Genomic DNA, 17,335 nt, shown 5'->3' with positions numbered 1-17,335 from the left:
CACCCCTTCTAGTTGAGTTGATGAGGGGGACTCGGCCACTTAGAGTCGACGAGGGGGTTTCGACTATTCGAGTCGACTAGAGGGTCTCCACCAATTGGTCTTCGAAGTGCAGACTAAAACCGCCCTTCGAGTCGAGTCGACAAGGGGGTCTCGGCCCTTCGAGTTGATGAGGGGGTCTCAGCCACTTGGAGTCAATGACAGGGTGGGGGGCTAGACTCTTCGGGGAGTCGGCCATTCGAGTCGGGCGGACTCTTGAGGAGTCAGCATGCTTTTATAGAGATGGACCATTAAACTCTTTTGCTTGTTCCAAGTTATTGTGCAGGGATAAAGGTAATTTTTATTACCTAAATACACCCCTAGTTTCACACATGGCTGCAGTCCAAGGTAAACCAAAGGATGTCAAACCTTCTATGTACCCAACACTCTACATAAACATGTTTCACCATCACATTAAGATCACTCTAGCAGATGTCAAATATAAAGAAGAGAGAGTACAAGAAGAAATAACAAAGATGACAACACAAGGAACACAATATAAAGATAAGACATCCAACAATATTATTATGTTCCAACAGAAAAAGAAAGTATATTTGATAAACTGAAATAAGAGTAACATATCTCTAAACGCAAGAATCAAGTGAAATGGTACTAAGACACTTAGCCTCCAAAATGAAATACATCTTTAAAAGAAAAGTAAAATTTATATATAGTCCACTATGGAGCACCAACTAGCTACCTATGAATGACAGTGACTATGTTAAATACCTGTCAGCCTGTGGCTTTCCGAAACTCTAACCTGTTACCCAAAAAAAGGTGAATACAATAACGTCAGAGCGCTAGCAAGAACATCTCCTTCCACCCTCAAGGGAAGGGCTAGAGCATATAATGGAGGCTATACCTATAATATGCATAATCTACCTATATCATTTACCTTGTACTAAGAGGAGTTATGATTTAGAAACCCACAACATGAGATGAGTACGTCGAGCGAAATAATCCAAACAAGTAAACCCTCATATATATACGATGTATCTCAAATTGTGGATCGCTAAATATCAACTCCAAATCCTATAAATAAATAATCAACCAAGAAAAACATTACCAACACCTCATCCAAAACATGTCGTATATGTCGTATCCTAGTATCTCACGCTACCCTCGGGTAGGTGGCACAGAAACAAATGTAAAATCCTGTGAAAATCTTGTCAAAGTATATATCGCTACATAAGAATGTTAAATGTTGGACTACATCCACAAACAATACTCGTCTAAGTCATAGGCATCATGAATATGTAGTGTGTAGTTGTCCGTAGCGTCATACGACTCACAGACTAAAGCACTCAGAGTGTTGTCACCAGCTATATCATGTAGTGCACGGACATGCGCACTCAACAACCGAAACAATGATACATCATGGAGTGTAGTCGACCGTTTTCTCATTAAGGTGCACGGACTAATGCAATTAGAGTGTAGTCGACCATGCTCTTATTGTAGTGCACGGACTAACGCACTCAAACACCCATACAAAGATGCACCGCAGAGTATAGTCGCTCGCTATCTCATGTAGTGAATGAACTAACACACTCGAGTGTAGTCGCTCGCCATCTCATGCGATGCACAGACTAACACACTCAAGCGTCCAAAACCATCACAATTCGGAATAATTATCACACCCTAGCGTGACAAACACAAACAATAAACTACGTACTCCCAAAGATCCGTGCTTGCTCAAACCCAATAAGTGTACTCCTATTATCACGCATGGGTATCTACATGTAGCCCGTACTTCGTGTTCATGACCAAACATGTGTGGAAGAATCATGTATGCAACCAACCTCAAATCAGTTGACCGATCCTTGGGATCAGTCGAACGATGCTCTACCAGTTGACTGATTTCACATCAGTCGATCGCTCAATGAGCAATTCAAAATTTCACTAAGTCTTGACCAGTTGACTGATTGCCTATCAGTCGACTGTCCAGAGAAAAAAATCACAAGTCTCGTAAATCCCCTCTCAGTCGATTGATCTATGGATATGTCGACCGACCAGAGAATATGGCAATCCCTGTGAGCCCTCTATCGGTCGACTGATCTACAGGTCAGTCGATCGACCAGAGAAAATTTCCAAATCTTACATGCCCCAATCGGTTAACTAATCAATGAGATCGGTAGACCGACATGACACTGATACAAAAAATTTCTAGTTTTCTTTGTTAATCAAATTTTTATCAAAAACTTTTGTATTTTTATCAACATAGGGTGTGATTCTTCTTTAGATCCTGTATTAATCTAAGTGGGGACTTGGCCAAATAATTTTATATCACATAAATTCGTAATTTTAGGGTTTAATCTTCCTAATCATCAATAATCACATTTAATTGATTAATTAAGGCTTTAATAAAAAAATTCATAAATTAACGGATAATTATAGTTCAAATGATCAAGGTCATATATTTTCATATGTTTTCATTACTTAATGATTAGATCTTCAGTTCTATACAGAAATTTTAGGTTTAATCTGTTAAAATTCGAATTAAAAGGGATGGGTTTGGAAAAAGTTGAACCTGTGTTTAGGAGAGCTTTAGATCCCCCAAACAATTGATTCGTACGAAATCTCTTCATAAATATCGTTGATCGTGTCTCCCTCTATAACTTTGCTTCACAAAGTTTATTCAAATTCGATCAAAAATTTTCTAGGTTTTTTAAGAGCGGGTGCGGCTGCTGTTTCTATATATATATATACACACACACACACACACACACACACACGAATATAAATATTTATATTATTATTAAAAAAATAGGGTTTCAGTCTCCATTGTTAGAACACAACAAAACTATACCTACAGCACCGTCTCGACATTCTAAGATCAATGGCACAAACCCCACGTCCATCTGATCAACAAAAAATTATTAAAAATATAAATACAACAGATTTTAGCAGACTTGCGACACCGAGTCTGAAATGGTGAATCGATCTCAAATCAATTCCAATCTGATCCATTCATCCCAGAATGATCACCAATCAAAATAAAACTCATTTAAAATTATTTTCTCAAAATTTTAGGGTTTTACATTCACCCCTCCTTAAAGAGAATTTCATCCCTGAAATACAGCAATTTAATCTTAGAGGTTAATAATATGAGAAAAGCACGTTAAGTGGATAATCCAAACAAGAAAACCCTCATGTACACATCTTGTATCATTAATCACAAGATATGAATCACACATAAAATATTTACACACGATATATTTATACTTAACGTCTAGAATGTGAATACTCCCACTTAACATCTAACTAAATAGAACTAGTACGTCGGGCAAAAAAACCAACGAGCAACCCCCAATGTATATAATATATATTCCGATTGATTAGACGTATACTCACATTCTGGCGTAAAGTGTAAATGCAACTATATAGGTAAGATAAATACCAAACATATCAATATACCTGCTCTAATAGATGTGGGTAGTCGCGACGCATATCCTCCTCACTCTCCCAAGAAGCTTCCTCAACTCCCTTCCTTTTCCACTGAGCTTTGACCAATGGAATTGCCTTATTCCAAAGTTTCATGTCCTCCTTGGCAAGAATGCAGAATGGGGTCTCAATTGTACTTAAATCCACCTGAAGCTCTAAATCTGGCGCATCAAACACTCTCTGTTGTTCTTCATCTCATAAATGTCTCTTGAGCATCGAGACATGAAAGACATGACACACACCCGACATCGATGTTGAAAGGTCTAATTATTACAAGACAGCTCCAACACGGTCTACAATTCTGAACAAACTGATATATATCGGGGCAAGCTTTCCTCGTCTGCCAAACTGTTTGACACCTTTCATCAGTGATACCTTTAATAAGACATAGTCTCCAACATAAAATTCTAAGGGTCGTTGTCTCTAATCTGCATAACTCTTTTGCCGACTCTAGGCTGCAAGAATACGCTTCCAAATTAGTGCTATCTGCTCTTAAGTCTGTCTTTCAAGATATGCTCCAAGCAAAAAAGCTATCCACCGGCTCTACCCAACAAAGCGGAGATCTATAGGGCCTCCCATACAATGCCTCATAAGGAGTTATATCTATAGTCAATTGATAACTATTGTTATAGGTAAACTCAATCAATAATATATAATTTTTCTAACTGCCTTAGAAATCTAACACACATGCCCGAAGTATGTTCTCCAACATTTGGTTGACTCTCTCTATTTGACCATCTGTATGCGGGTGGAAAACACTACTATAAGCTAGCTGGCTATCAAAAGATTTCAGGAAACTCTTCTAGAAATGGGATGTGAATACTGAGCCACGATCTGATTCAATCGTCTCTGGGACTCTATGCAATCTTACAATCTCCCAAATGAACATTCTGTCATAAGTCTCTACAATGTAGGTTGTCTTAACTGGTAAAAAGAGTTCCGACTTCGTTAGTTGATCGACAATCACCCAGATAAAATCATTTCCTTAGCTAGATCTCACAATTAAATCCATAAAAAAAAACTGCCCACTTCCATTCAGGAATGGGTAAGGGTTGTAGGGTACTAGCTAGTCTCTGATGTTTTTCCTTCGCTTGCTGATAAGGAAAGCATGCCGATACACTAAAAGTATCTCTTCAAGTCCTTATACATTTTGGTCGTTCCTGGATGTACCGTATACTTAGAATGGTGTGCCTCATCAAATAGATCTTTCTTTAACTGTAATGTCCATGAATTTTCGATACAAGTTACAAATAAATTTTTTAATATTTTAATATTAAATTATTATTTTAAAAGAGTATTTATATTTTCTCAATTTCTTTAGAATTTCTACAATTTAAAAACCCGATTTTATATTTATTTAACGATTTTGATAATTATAAATTAACTTGTTATGGTGAAAACTTTTTAATTAATATTGGTTATATTATTGTTTTGTTATTATAAGTATTGTATTAATTACAATAATTTTATCCCTAATTATTGTTAATTTTTCAAATAATTTTCTTAATTAGTTTTAAATTTCCCTAATTACTTTTCTTAATTAATTCTTAGTTATTCTTAACCTAACCCAAATTATATATAAACATTTCTCTCTCTCCTCCTCTCTCTCGTTTCAACCCCCGTAGCCATTTTTTGTTCTCTCAACTCTCTCTCCTTTCTTCTGCGACCATGACCACACCTCTCCTAAGTCCCCTATGCCGATCCTTCTCTATTTCCCCCTCACCGCCGTGTCGTTGCGTTGACCGTTCTCGCCCAAGCCTCGTCCGCCCCCCTCTCTTTCTTCCACTCACCTCATCTCCTACGCCAGGGCCCCGCCTCACCCGCAAGCCACCTCGCTTGCGACCATCTCTCTCCACAACAACGCCAGCACGGCCAACACTGCCACCTCTCTCCTCGTCCATCACCGATGTCGCAGCCACCGTCACTACCACTCACGCTCCTCTCCCTCTCCTCCCCTCGCCACTCTCTCTCCTCTAACACCCATCTCGCCATGCCCCCTTAAACCACCCCACTCACCGCCTTCGTATAGCTCCGTGCCATCACCGCTGTCATCCTTCTCCATCTAACCGTGATGCCACCGACACCCGCCACCTCGCTCCTTCATCTCAACCGTGCCCACACGCAGCCACAACATCCCTCTTCGCCGCCAGCCCCTACAACCACCATCCCCACCTTTTTAGCCGCCGGTGAGCCCCAGTTGGAGCCCACCTTTTTAGACTCCTTCTACCTCCGGCAAGCCTGAACAGTGGGGAGAAGCTCCAAATAGCGAGGAATGAGCCCAAATAGCAACCAAATAGCAAGCAGATTTTTGCAGTTTTGTGCCGACTTCGTACACGCTTTCCGACCAACTCCGACCTCCGTTTCCGTCGATTTCTTCTTTGGTGAGTAGTCCTATATGTTGTCTATCACCTCTAATTTGTATCACACTCTAACTCACTCTCTATCTCTCTTGGTAATGTTCGAAACATCGCTCGATGGCAGCAGTGAGTAAATTTTAGCAGCCCTTTGTCGATTTCGCATGCGTTTTTCGGCCACCTCCGGTCTCCGTTTCTGCCACCGTATTCGCTGGTGTGTATCCCTTTATATTGTCTATCATACGTAATCTCCATCTCACTTTGGCTCATTTTCTACCTCTCGTTATATCCCTTCAAATATAACTAATCGCTACTAACACCTCCCTTTTTGTATTCTAACCGATTAACTTTCCGACAAGCCGCGGAACCCGTTGTGACCCATACAGCCACCCCGATGACCCCCACTACCCTCTATGACATCCTCGAAAATAACCCGATGGAAGATCCCCAAGCTCGTTTATTTTTTTATTCTTTTTAGATTATCGTAAAAATTATTATGCGCAAGATCCTTGTTCCTATTATTTATTTCTGTACAATTTTAGATCTATCGTAAAGTAATTATGTGCAAGATTTTTATCCTCGTATAGTTTCATTAAAATTCTTATATTTATCGTACGTGCGAATATACCTCTTTTAATTGTTATATTAGTACTTTAGATCTGTTAATAATTACCTGTGTGAGATTGTTTGATGAATAATATTCTGTAAGGAAAAGAATTTTATTTTGACAAAGAATTATTTTTTAAATAATTATTATAAATTAAAAAAATTATTTTGGTAATGAACTCATTTTAGGAAAATTATAATAATTTAAAAGAATTTATTTTGAAAAAGGATCATTTTAGAATAATTTAAAGGAAATTTATTTTAAAAAAGGAATTATTTTTTTATCTGCTCACTGCTACTGTACACATACACTACACTATTCATAATTATTGTGTATGTTTTACGATCTTTTTTTAATATACTTGACATGCCATGATATCGTTGCATAGGATTGGTTGTATTTCATTTATTATTTCCTTATTGTGATTGAGAACCGTTAGTAGTTCATGACTTAGTGGCTTTATGCGTCATGAACAAGACTTAGTGACATGCGTGGGTGCGTTGACTAAATTTAGGTGGTGAACCTGATATCTTGTATAAGTCGTGTTTGTTGACTTAGAGAAACAAGAAGAGTTAGGATGTGAAAGTCTTGGTTTATGTGATTGGATGTAGCTATTGATGTATCTTTCAAAATAGCACCGGTGAAAATCATGTAGTCACTGGGGTTGGTTTGTTGGGCCAAAGTGAAAATCGTATAGTCAGTTTGGTCAGTGAAAAATGTGTATTCACTAGAGTTTTGCTTGAGTTCGGACCAGGCAAAAATCAGATTGCGTGTAGTCCTTTGGCCTATATCATGTAGCGATATTCAATGCACATAGAGGATTTGTGAACAGTCAATTATTCGAGAATATGAACATTGACCTATTTGAGATGTGGACCAGTGAGTTATTAAAGGATGGTTAGTTACATGACCTCATTACTTAAATGATTGTGGATTCTCATGAGATGTGGACTAGTTATTTTTCTTTTCATACATAGATTAGGATTAATATTTAATTGTCTACAATTTGAGACATATGGTATATACATGAGGGTTTCCTTATTTGGATTATTTCCCTCGACGTACTACGTCTCGTATTGTAGATTTTTAAGTATTAATTCCATCTAGTTGTATGACCTTGTTACCGACGTACTACGTCTCGTATTGTAGATTTTTAAGTATTAATTCCATCTAGTTGTATGACCTTGTTACTCGGATGTTTATGGATTGTAGATTTTTAAGTATTAATTCCATCTAGTTGTATGACCTTGTTACTCGGATGTTTATGGATTCTTCTGAATGTTATACTCTAGTAGTGGATTGCATTTTGATTTGTTAGATTTCCAATTGCACGTTCTATTTCATTTCTGTTGTTGCATCAGTTTTTGTGTTGATTATTCGACCATTTCTATTTTCTTTTGTGGGGTCTTTCTGTTTGTCATACACACTGACTTACACCTGTTTTTTCTGGTGTACGTTAGATTTAGAGCACGGATAGGTCCAGTATGGAGATGCATTGGAGCCGGAGTGTCTTCCAAATGGAGTAGAAGAATAAACTGAAGCCTAGTCTTTTCTTTTATTAGTTGATGGTCCTAGTTTGCTTTTGTAGTTCTTTCTTTTTCCGTTGATCGATGTCTCTTAGTATCTCTACAGCATTCAGTTAGACTATTTTGTAATAATGGCATGTTTTACCCAAACTTTGTGTCTCGAATGATATTCTATTTGTGATATGACTTTTTCTATTCTGAGTTGTTTATTATATTCTTGCTAATTATGATCGGGAACGTGTGACTTCGCATTGTAAATTGCTTAACGCTTAACGTATTAGGTTGAGAATAAAAATGGTCTTTTATTTATTCTCCTTAATCTGATACGTCACGGGGTTGTTCACGTTCTGATTCCCTGATATTTTGGGAAGCGGGTCGTGACAGTTTTTTTATGGTGACCCATCCAGGTCACAGTCCCGAGTTCCTACTAATGAGAATATAATGGATAACTTAGACGCATATTATATTTCATTCGTAAGACTATAGTCAGCCCTTATTCTATCATCTTTATGAATTATGTCGTAGTCCCTACCTAATAACTTTTTGACTCCGAAACTTTCTACTGTTTCTTATCTAGTTACTTCCCGACTACTTTCTTTGTATAACTTCTCTTTCCTTGTACCGGTCGTTATTTTATGTGTTATTATTTTTACAAGTATATTTTCTTTGATTTGACTTATATATCGTTTGATTGTATTGAGTTTTGTATTATTTATTATATTATTTTATGTATCACACATAGTGTTATATTGTATGTTTTCATTAAAATGCATAAGTAACATAGTCTAAGAAAAATCATTACTTATATATTTCAATTGTTCAAATCATGTCATTAAGTGTTTTGTATTGCTCTAGGCTTCACATATACATCACATAGCATATCTGATATTTAGATTATTTTATTGTGTTTAAATATATATTTTTTGCATATTTACATTGTGTGTGTGTACTTTTTCTGTCATACTATCTATCATTTACTTATGTTCTACATTATTGTATAGTATTTGTATTTCGTGATATACTTTAATAAGTTTATGATTTTAATATTCTACATATGCACTATCTTCTTATCCTTTATATTTTTAGTACATAATTATCTTATCAGTCAGTTTTGTCTTGTTTAGGTTGTTTTAGTATGTTCATATTGGCTTTGTTATTCTAAGAGAAAAGTTTCTATTTTGATATTCAAACAATTATTCATGTTGTTAAGCTTGGATTTGAGTTACTAATTATATAATTTTTGTTATATTATCTTGTATCATTAGTTATTATTATTTTATAACTAATATAAAAGATAATTCTAAATAGCATTGTGGTGTGTATTGTATTTACTCATGGGTTGTTTATAGTGCATTTGCGTATTTATTGTTGTCGCTTAATTTTTGATATGTATTATTTTGTCATATCGGTAATATTCATTGTATACGTATATTATTTTTCAGTGTTTATTTTATAGTGTTTTTAGATTTTTATGTCCTTTTCGTGTCATTATTTGTTTATTATTCTCTATTCATTACTTTCATTTACTTGTGTTGTTTTTTTACTTTTTTATTCTCTTATACTTACTATTCTCTTTTTATTATAGTGTATTCACGTAGATTATATACTTATGATGTATATTTTATAGTTATTTATTAACTTTGTCTAATCATGTTCTATTCCATGTGTTATTAGTGTTGATGTTCAAATGTTCATTAATCATTCAAGGTATGTTCATCTATAATATATTCGGTGTTTTATTATACGAATTTATACCCTTTTTATGTTTTTATTTATTTATAAATCTATTTTATCTTCCATAGTTCATATTTTATGTATTATACATCTTTATTTATGTATATTTATACTGATTGTATTTACGTGATTCTGACTATTATGCCATATATTGCTATATATAAATTGATTTTATACAGTAATAATTATTATTGTTATATCTTTTTTATATTTATTATTTTACCTTATAAATATTACTAATATTTTGGATTTATTATATTGTTTGTCGAATACATATATATTTATGTCCTTATTATGTTTTATATAAAATGCCTATTTTGAATCGTTTGTTTACTCTTACGTCTATTTTTGTCATATAATATTTTATGATAATTTTCATCATAATTTATCTTGTTAGCAGGATTAGTACTATGAGTATTCGGACTTTTATATGCTTATTATTATGTATGTTTTTTTATTTTTAATGGCTATCATATATAATGATTTTAATTACTATATTATATAAACATATTTAATATATTTGACTTAATATTGTATCTTGTGTGGTAATTATTTACTGCCATATGCACACAAAAATTATTGATTATAATTACAACTATTTTTAATGAATTTATCTTCATGTTCTAACTTTACTATTTACTATATTTAATTATTATAACTATGCTTCTTTATGTGCGTTATATTTTTGACTGCTTTAAACATATGTTAAAATAATATTATCGTCGAACCTTTTAACATAATTGTAAATTTTAAATTTTTTTCGAAATTTGTGTCATTATATGTCTTATTTGGTTGAATGTGATTTGGTGATTTCATTTATGTGTTTGGTTGTAATTATACTTTGTATATCTTGAATGTTTATTCTATTAACTGATTGTATGATATTCTATTATGATTTAATTTTTATTATTTTCATGTCTCTTTATGTTGTCTATTATGTTTATCTAAACTATATGTATGTTTAATTCTTTGCTATTTTGTTTCGCTTACATACCCTTCAAATGTTTCTTTTGCTTTTGTTTCTATAAGATTCATATGTTATTATATTGTGTTTTATGTTTTGTGCTTTATCATGTTTATAATTTGCTTACGTATGAGTGATTTATACTTTGTTGAGACCTTTTTATCTTTTATCTCTCTTATGTTCTTCTTTTAATTATTTATATTGTTGAGTTAATATACTTTATCATATATATTCTAGTGATTGATAATTGCTTGAATTACGTAATCATATTTCATATTATATTTTTGTATGCTATATATTTATTATATTTTACCAATTCTGTATTATTCATTATATTTTAACACTATGATGTGTTGTCTTATAATACTATATCAATAATAGAATGTTGATATTATATTTTTCTATAATCATATATTCATTATTAACTTCTTTGTTATTAAACTATGTTGATTGATACTGATATTTTTTACCTATGCTTAGATGTTATGTTATTTTATAATTTGATACGTATAAACTATTTTATTTACAATATACGTACTTCTTCATGCTTGTGCAGTCTCTTCCAAATACATATTCACTCTCTTTATGTCCTACTTATCTCATTCTTATTATTTATACTCATTACCTGCCTCAATGATATCTTTTGAAAATGATTGGTCAAGTATATTTTCTAATTTTGTGTATTTGTATTCATACAAGTCATTTCAAATATCTGTACTTCCATTAATTTTGATTGCATATTATACTTTTGATTAATTATGCGATGTTTTATTATGTTACGTGTGATTTACGTATTGTGTGATTTGTCTGTATTAAGATTATATTTTATTTATACGCTTTAATACTAGTATATATTTATTAACCTTTTGATGAATTATTTTAATGATTAGTGTTGGTTTTGTTTTGTTGAGGTTAAATTTGTGTAGTGTATGCTTTGTATTATCGTATTTGACTACCTTTATTATTTGTATGCTGAATCTACATCTTATATTTTGTGTCGTTTTACATTCTACTCTACTTATGGATATTGTTCCATATCTGTCCTTGGGTTCTTTTAATTCTGAGGATGGAATTTGTTTTAAGGGGGAAAGAATATAACGGCCATGAATTTTTGATACTAGCTAAAAATAATTTTTTTGGTATTTTAATATCAAATTATTATTTTAAAAGAGTATTTATATTTTCTCAATTTTTTTTAGAATTTCTACAATTTAAAAAAATGATTTTATATTTATTTAATAATTTTGATAATTATAAATTAACTTGTTATGGTGAAACTTTTCAATTAATATTTGTTATATTATTGTTTTGTTATTATAAGTATTGTATTAATTATAATAATTTTATCACTAATTACTGTTAATTTTCTTAATTAGTTTTAATTTTTCCCTAATTACTTTTCTTAATTAATTCTTAGTTATTCTTAACCTAACCCTAATTACATATAAACATTTCTCTCTCTCTCTCCTTTCAACCCCGCAGCCATTTTTTATTCTCTCTCCTCTCTCTCTTTTCTTCCACGACCACGACCAGACCTCTCCTCCTCCAAGTCCTCTCCATTGCTCCTTCTCCGTTTCACCCGCTCACGCGCGTGCCGTCGACTGCGTTCGCCCAATGCCTCAATCGTCCCCTTCTCTTCTTCCCTCACCTCATCTTCCTCCGCGGGGCCCCGCCTCACCACAGCCATCTCCCCTGCGACCCCTGTACAAAACCCGCTAGATGCGCCAGACACCGCCCCCTTCCTCCTCCACCGTTCACCGACAGCCGCAACCCCGTCACCACCACATCCTTCTCTCCTTTATGCTTCCTCCCCACTCTCTCTCCTCCTGCCACCACTCCGCTCCCCCTCAGCCACCCCACTCACCGTCTGAACCACCTCCTCTTTCTCCTCCATCACCGTGAGCTACACCGACACGCCGTCGTCTCCTCCACCTCAGATTCGCGCGCCACTCTCAGCCGACCGTCAGCCCAGCAACCATCTTCAGCGCTAAGCTTCCCTACAACCGCCATCCCCATCTTTTTAGCCATCAACGAGCCCTCGTTGGACCCCATCGAGACACCCGAAAACCCCCAGCAACCTTCTTCCACCTCCAGTAAGCCTGAATAGCGAGGAGAAGCTCCGAACAGCAAGGAACGAGCCTGAACATCGACAGAATAGCGAGCACATTTCTATAATTTTGTGCCGACTTCGCAAACGCTTTCAGGCCACCTCTAACCTCCGTTTCCATCAATTTCTTCTCCGGTGAGTAGCCCTATAAGTTGTCAATCACCTCCAATTTGTATCATGCTCTAACTCACTCTCTATCTCTCTCAATAACGTTCGAAACATCGATTGACGGTAGCAGCGAGCAGATTTTAGCAAAGTTGTGCCGACTTCGCACGTGTTTTCTGGCCACCTCCGATCTCCGTTTCTACCACCGTCTTTGCCGGTATGTAGCCCTTTATATTGTCTATCACACGGTATCTCCTTCCTACGTGGGCACATTTTCTACCTATTGTTATATCACTTTGAATATCGCTAATTGCTACTAACACCTCGCTTTTTGTATTCTAACCGATTGACTTTCCGACGAGCCGCATAATCTATTATGACCCGTACGGACACCCCGATGACCCCCGCTGCCCTCTACGATACCCACGAATAACCCGAGGCAAGATCCCCAACCTTGTTTGTTTTATTTTAATTTTTTTAGATTATCGTAAAAATTATTAGGCGCAAGATCCCTGTTCCCGTTATTTATTTCCGTACAATTTTAGATCTATCATAAATTAATTACGTGTAAGATTTAATCTTCGTATAGTTTTATTTCAATTCTTATATTTGTCGTACGTGTGAATTTACCTCTTTTAATTGTTATATTAGTATTTTAGATCTTTTAATAATTACCTGCGTAGGATTGTTTGATGAATAATATTCTGTAAGAAAAATAATTTTATTTTGACAAATAATTATTTTTTGAATAATTATTATAAATTAAAAGAATTTATTTTAGTAATGGAATCATTTTAGGAAATTTATAATAATGTAAAAGAATTTATTTTGGAAAAGAATTATTTTAGAATAATTTAAAGGAAATTTATTTTGAAAAATGAATTATTTTTGTATCTGCTCACTGCTAATGTACACACCACACTATTCATAGTTACTGTGCTTGTTTTACGATCTTTATTTAATATACTTGACATGTCATAATATCGCTGCACAGAATTAGTTGTATTTCATTTATTATTTCCTTATTATAATTGAGAACCGTTAGTAGTTCATGACTTAGTAGCTTAGTGCGTCATGAACAAGACTTAGTGACATGCGTGATGCTTTGACTAAGTTTAGGTGGTGAACCCGAGATCTAGTATAAGTCATGTTTGTTGACTTAGAGAAATAAGAAGAGTTGGGATGGGAAAGTCTTGGTTCATGTGATCGGATGTGGCTATTGATGTATTTTTCAAACTCGCACCGGTGAAAATCATGTAGTCACTGGGGTTAGTTTGTTGGGCCAAAGTGAAAATCGTGTAGTCACTTTGGTTAGTTAAAATCGTGTAGTCACCCGAGTTTTTCTTTAGTTCGGATCAGGCCAAAATCGGATTGCGTGTAGTCCTTTAACCGATATCGTGTAGCAGCATTGGATGCACGTAGAGGATTTGTGAACAGTCAATTATCTGAGAATATAAACTTTGACTTATTTGAGATGTGGACTAGTGAGTTATTATAGGATGGTTAGTTATATGACCTCGTTACTTAGATGATTATGTTTTCTCGTGAGATGTGGACTAGTTATTTTTCTTTGCATACATACATTAGGATTAATATTTAATTATCTACAATTTGAGACATATGGTATATACATGAGGGTTTCCTTGTTTGGATTATTTCGATCGACGTACTACATCTCGTGTTGTAGATTTTTAAGTATTAATTCCATCTAGTTGTATGACCTTGTTACTTGGATGTTTATGGATTCTTCTGATTGTTATACTCTAGTGGTGGATTGCATTTTGATTTGTTAGATTTCCAATTGCACGTTCTATTTCATTTCTATTGTTGCATCGGTTTTTGTGTTGTCTTTTGACCATTTCTATTTTTTTTGCGGGGTTTTGCCGTGTTCCATGCATGCTGACATACATCCATTTTCTCTGGTGTACGTCAGATTTAGAGGACGGACAGGTCTAGTATGGAGATGCATTGAAGCCGAAGTGTCTTTCAAATGGAGCAGAAGAACAACCTAAAGCCTAGTCTTTTCTTTTATTAGTTGATGGTCCTAGTTTACTTTTGTAATTCTTTCTTTTTCGTTGATTGATGTATCTTTGTATCTCTTCAGCATTCAGTTGGACTATTTTTTAATAAGGGCATGTTTGACCCAAACTTTGTGTCTCGGACGATATTCCATTTGTGATATGACTTATTCTATTCTGAGTTATTTATTATATTCTTGCTAATTGTGATCGGGGATCTGTGACTTCGCATTGTAAATTGCTTGATGCTTAGCGTATTAGGTTGAGAAGAAAAATGGTCTTTTATTTATTCTCCTCAATCTAATATGCCATGGGCTTGTTCATGTTCAGATTCTCTGGTATTTTGGGAAGCGGGGTGTGACATTAACTATGGATCATCTGGCACTACTAATCTACCTCTCATCTGAAGGCATCCATTTGTCCCGATGGTCTAATCTGCCTTGGGTTCATTGGTAATCTCCCCCCTTTCGTGTTTGAATCCATGGGTCCGCCAATTGAGCACTGAGCACTCTATCAATCCATGATGGTTGTACTATTAATGCTCCCAAGAATGCACTTCATCCACCAACCTCTGGTCTAAAATCAAACTGACTGAGGATAAGAAGGTCTCGGTATAATGAGCACCTCAAAGCTGCAGGCATGTGATGATGCTTCTTGCTCAAAGTATCTGCTACAACGTTCGCCTTCCCCAGATGGTACTGAAGCACAAATTCATAGTCCTTAATGAACTTGACCTATCGTCTCTGCCTCTGGTTGAGTTCTTTCTGAGAAAAGAGGTATTTCAGGCTCTGATGATCTGTATATAACTCGAACTGGACTCCATAAAGATAATGTATCCACACCTTTAGTGCTAAAAGCATCGTTGCTAACTCTTAGTTGTGAGTGTGATAATTCAGCTCATGAATCCTCAAATGTCGTGAGATATAAGAAACTACTCTCTGAGTCTGCATCAAAACACCTCCTTGTCCTGATAACGACGCATCTGTGTAGACAACAAAGGTATTTTCACTGCTCTGGATAATCAACACTATTGCGATAGGGAACTTGGCCTTTAGAATCTCAAGGGCATTCTAGCACTCTGACCTCTAAAGAAACTGAACACCCTTGTTTGTAAAGCGTGTTAGTGAGGTAGCAATTTTAAAAAATCCTCGATAAATTTCCTATAGAAACTGGCGAGCCCTAATAAACTATGGATCTTTGTAACTCTCTTTGGCGGCTCCTAATTAAGAACCGCCTCAACCTTTGTTGGATCCACTGGAATACCCTCCTTAGAAATGCCGTGACCCAAGAATCTAACTTTTGTAAGCTAAAACTCGCATTTGCTAAACTTTGCATATGACTAGTGCTCTTGCAAAGTTTACAATGCTAAAAGAAGATGCTGCTCATGCTCGGCCTCTAACTTCAAGTAGATGAGGATGTCATCGATGAAAACAATCATGAACTGGTCCAAGTATGGACAAAAAACTCAGTTCATCAATTCCATGAATATTGCGGGTATATTAGTTAGCCCAAATGGCATGATAAGAAATTCAATGGACCCATACTGAGCCAGGAATTTGGTCTTGGGAATATCCATCTCCCGGATGCGTAACTGGTGATAACCAGATTGAAGGTTAATATTCGAGAAACACTTCGCTCCTTACAACTAGTCGAATAATTCATCAATCCTCGGTAACGGGTACATATTCCGAATGGTGACTTTATTCAACTCGTGAGAATCAATACACAAACAATGGCTACCATCCTTCTTCTTCATGAAAAAGATAGGTGCTCCCTATGGAGACTTGCTCCGACAAATAAATCCCTGAGCAATGAGCTCCTCTAACTGCGTCTGTAACTCACTCATCTTAGCAAGAGCCATACGATAGGGTGCACAGGATATTGGTGTAGTGCCCAATTGCAACTCTATGCAGAACTCAACCTCTCTCACTGGAGGCAATCTAGGTATGTCCTAAAAGACATCCTCATACTCTAAGACTACTCTAGAATTGCACAAAACGACACCCTGATCCCGCTGCAACACCTCCTCGATGTATGCCAGAAATTACTCTAGAAACAGGTTCTCCTGTGAGGTTGCTATAACCAATTTTGTCCCATCGGGCGCTCACAAACTACCTTTTTCACAAAACAGTCTATGTTGACATGGAAGGATGATAACAGATCCATACCAAGAATCACATCGAACTCAGTCATGTGCAAGATGGTCAAAGCAACTATGAACTCAGACTCGTCTAGGCTGACAACACATCTCCTACAGATACTCTCTAATAGGGATGCCTCATCTAAAGGAGTAGAAACTGACAAAGGTACGTCTAGGGGGTGTGTAACTAGCTGAAGTCTATCCATGAAAGCATAAGAGATAAAATAATCTGAAGCTCCTTAATCAAAAAGAATACGGACTGAAAGGAGTTCACAAGGAACTTACCTTCCACCACAGCCCTGC

This window comes from Asparagus officinalis, chromosome 8, assembly GCF_001876935.1.
Source record: "Asparagus officinalis chromosome 8, Aspof.V1, whole genome shotgun sequence".
In the NCBI taxonomy this organism is placed as follows: domain Eukaryota; kingdom Viridiplantae; phylum Streptophyta; class Magnoliopsida; order Asparagales; family Asparagaceae; genus Asparagus; species Asparagus officinalis.
This window is presented reverse-complemented; position numbering follows the sequence as displayed.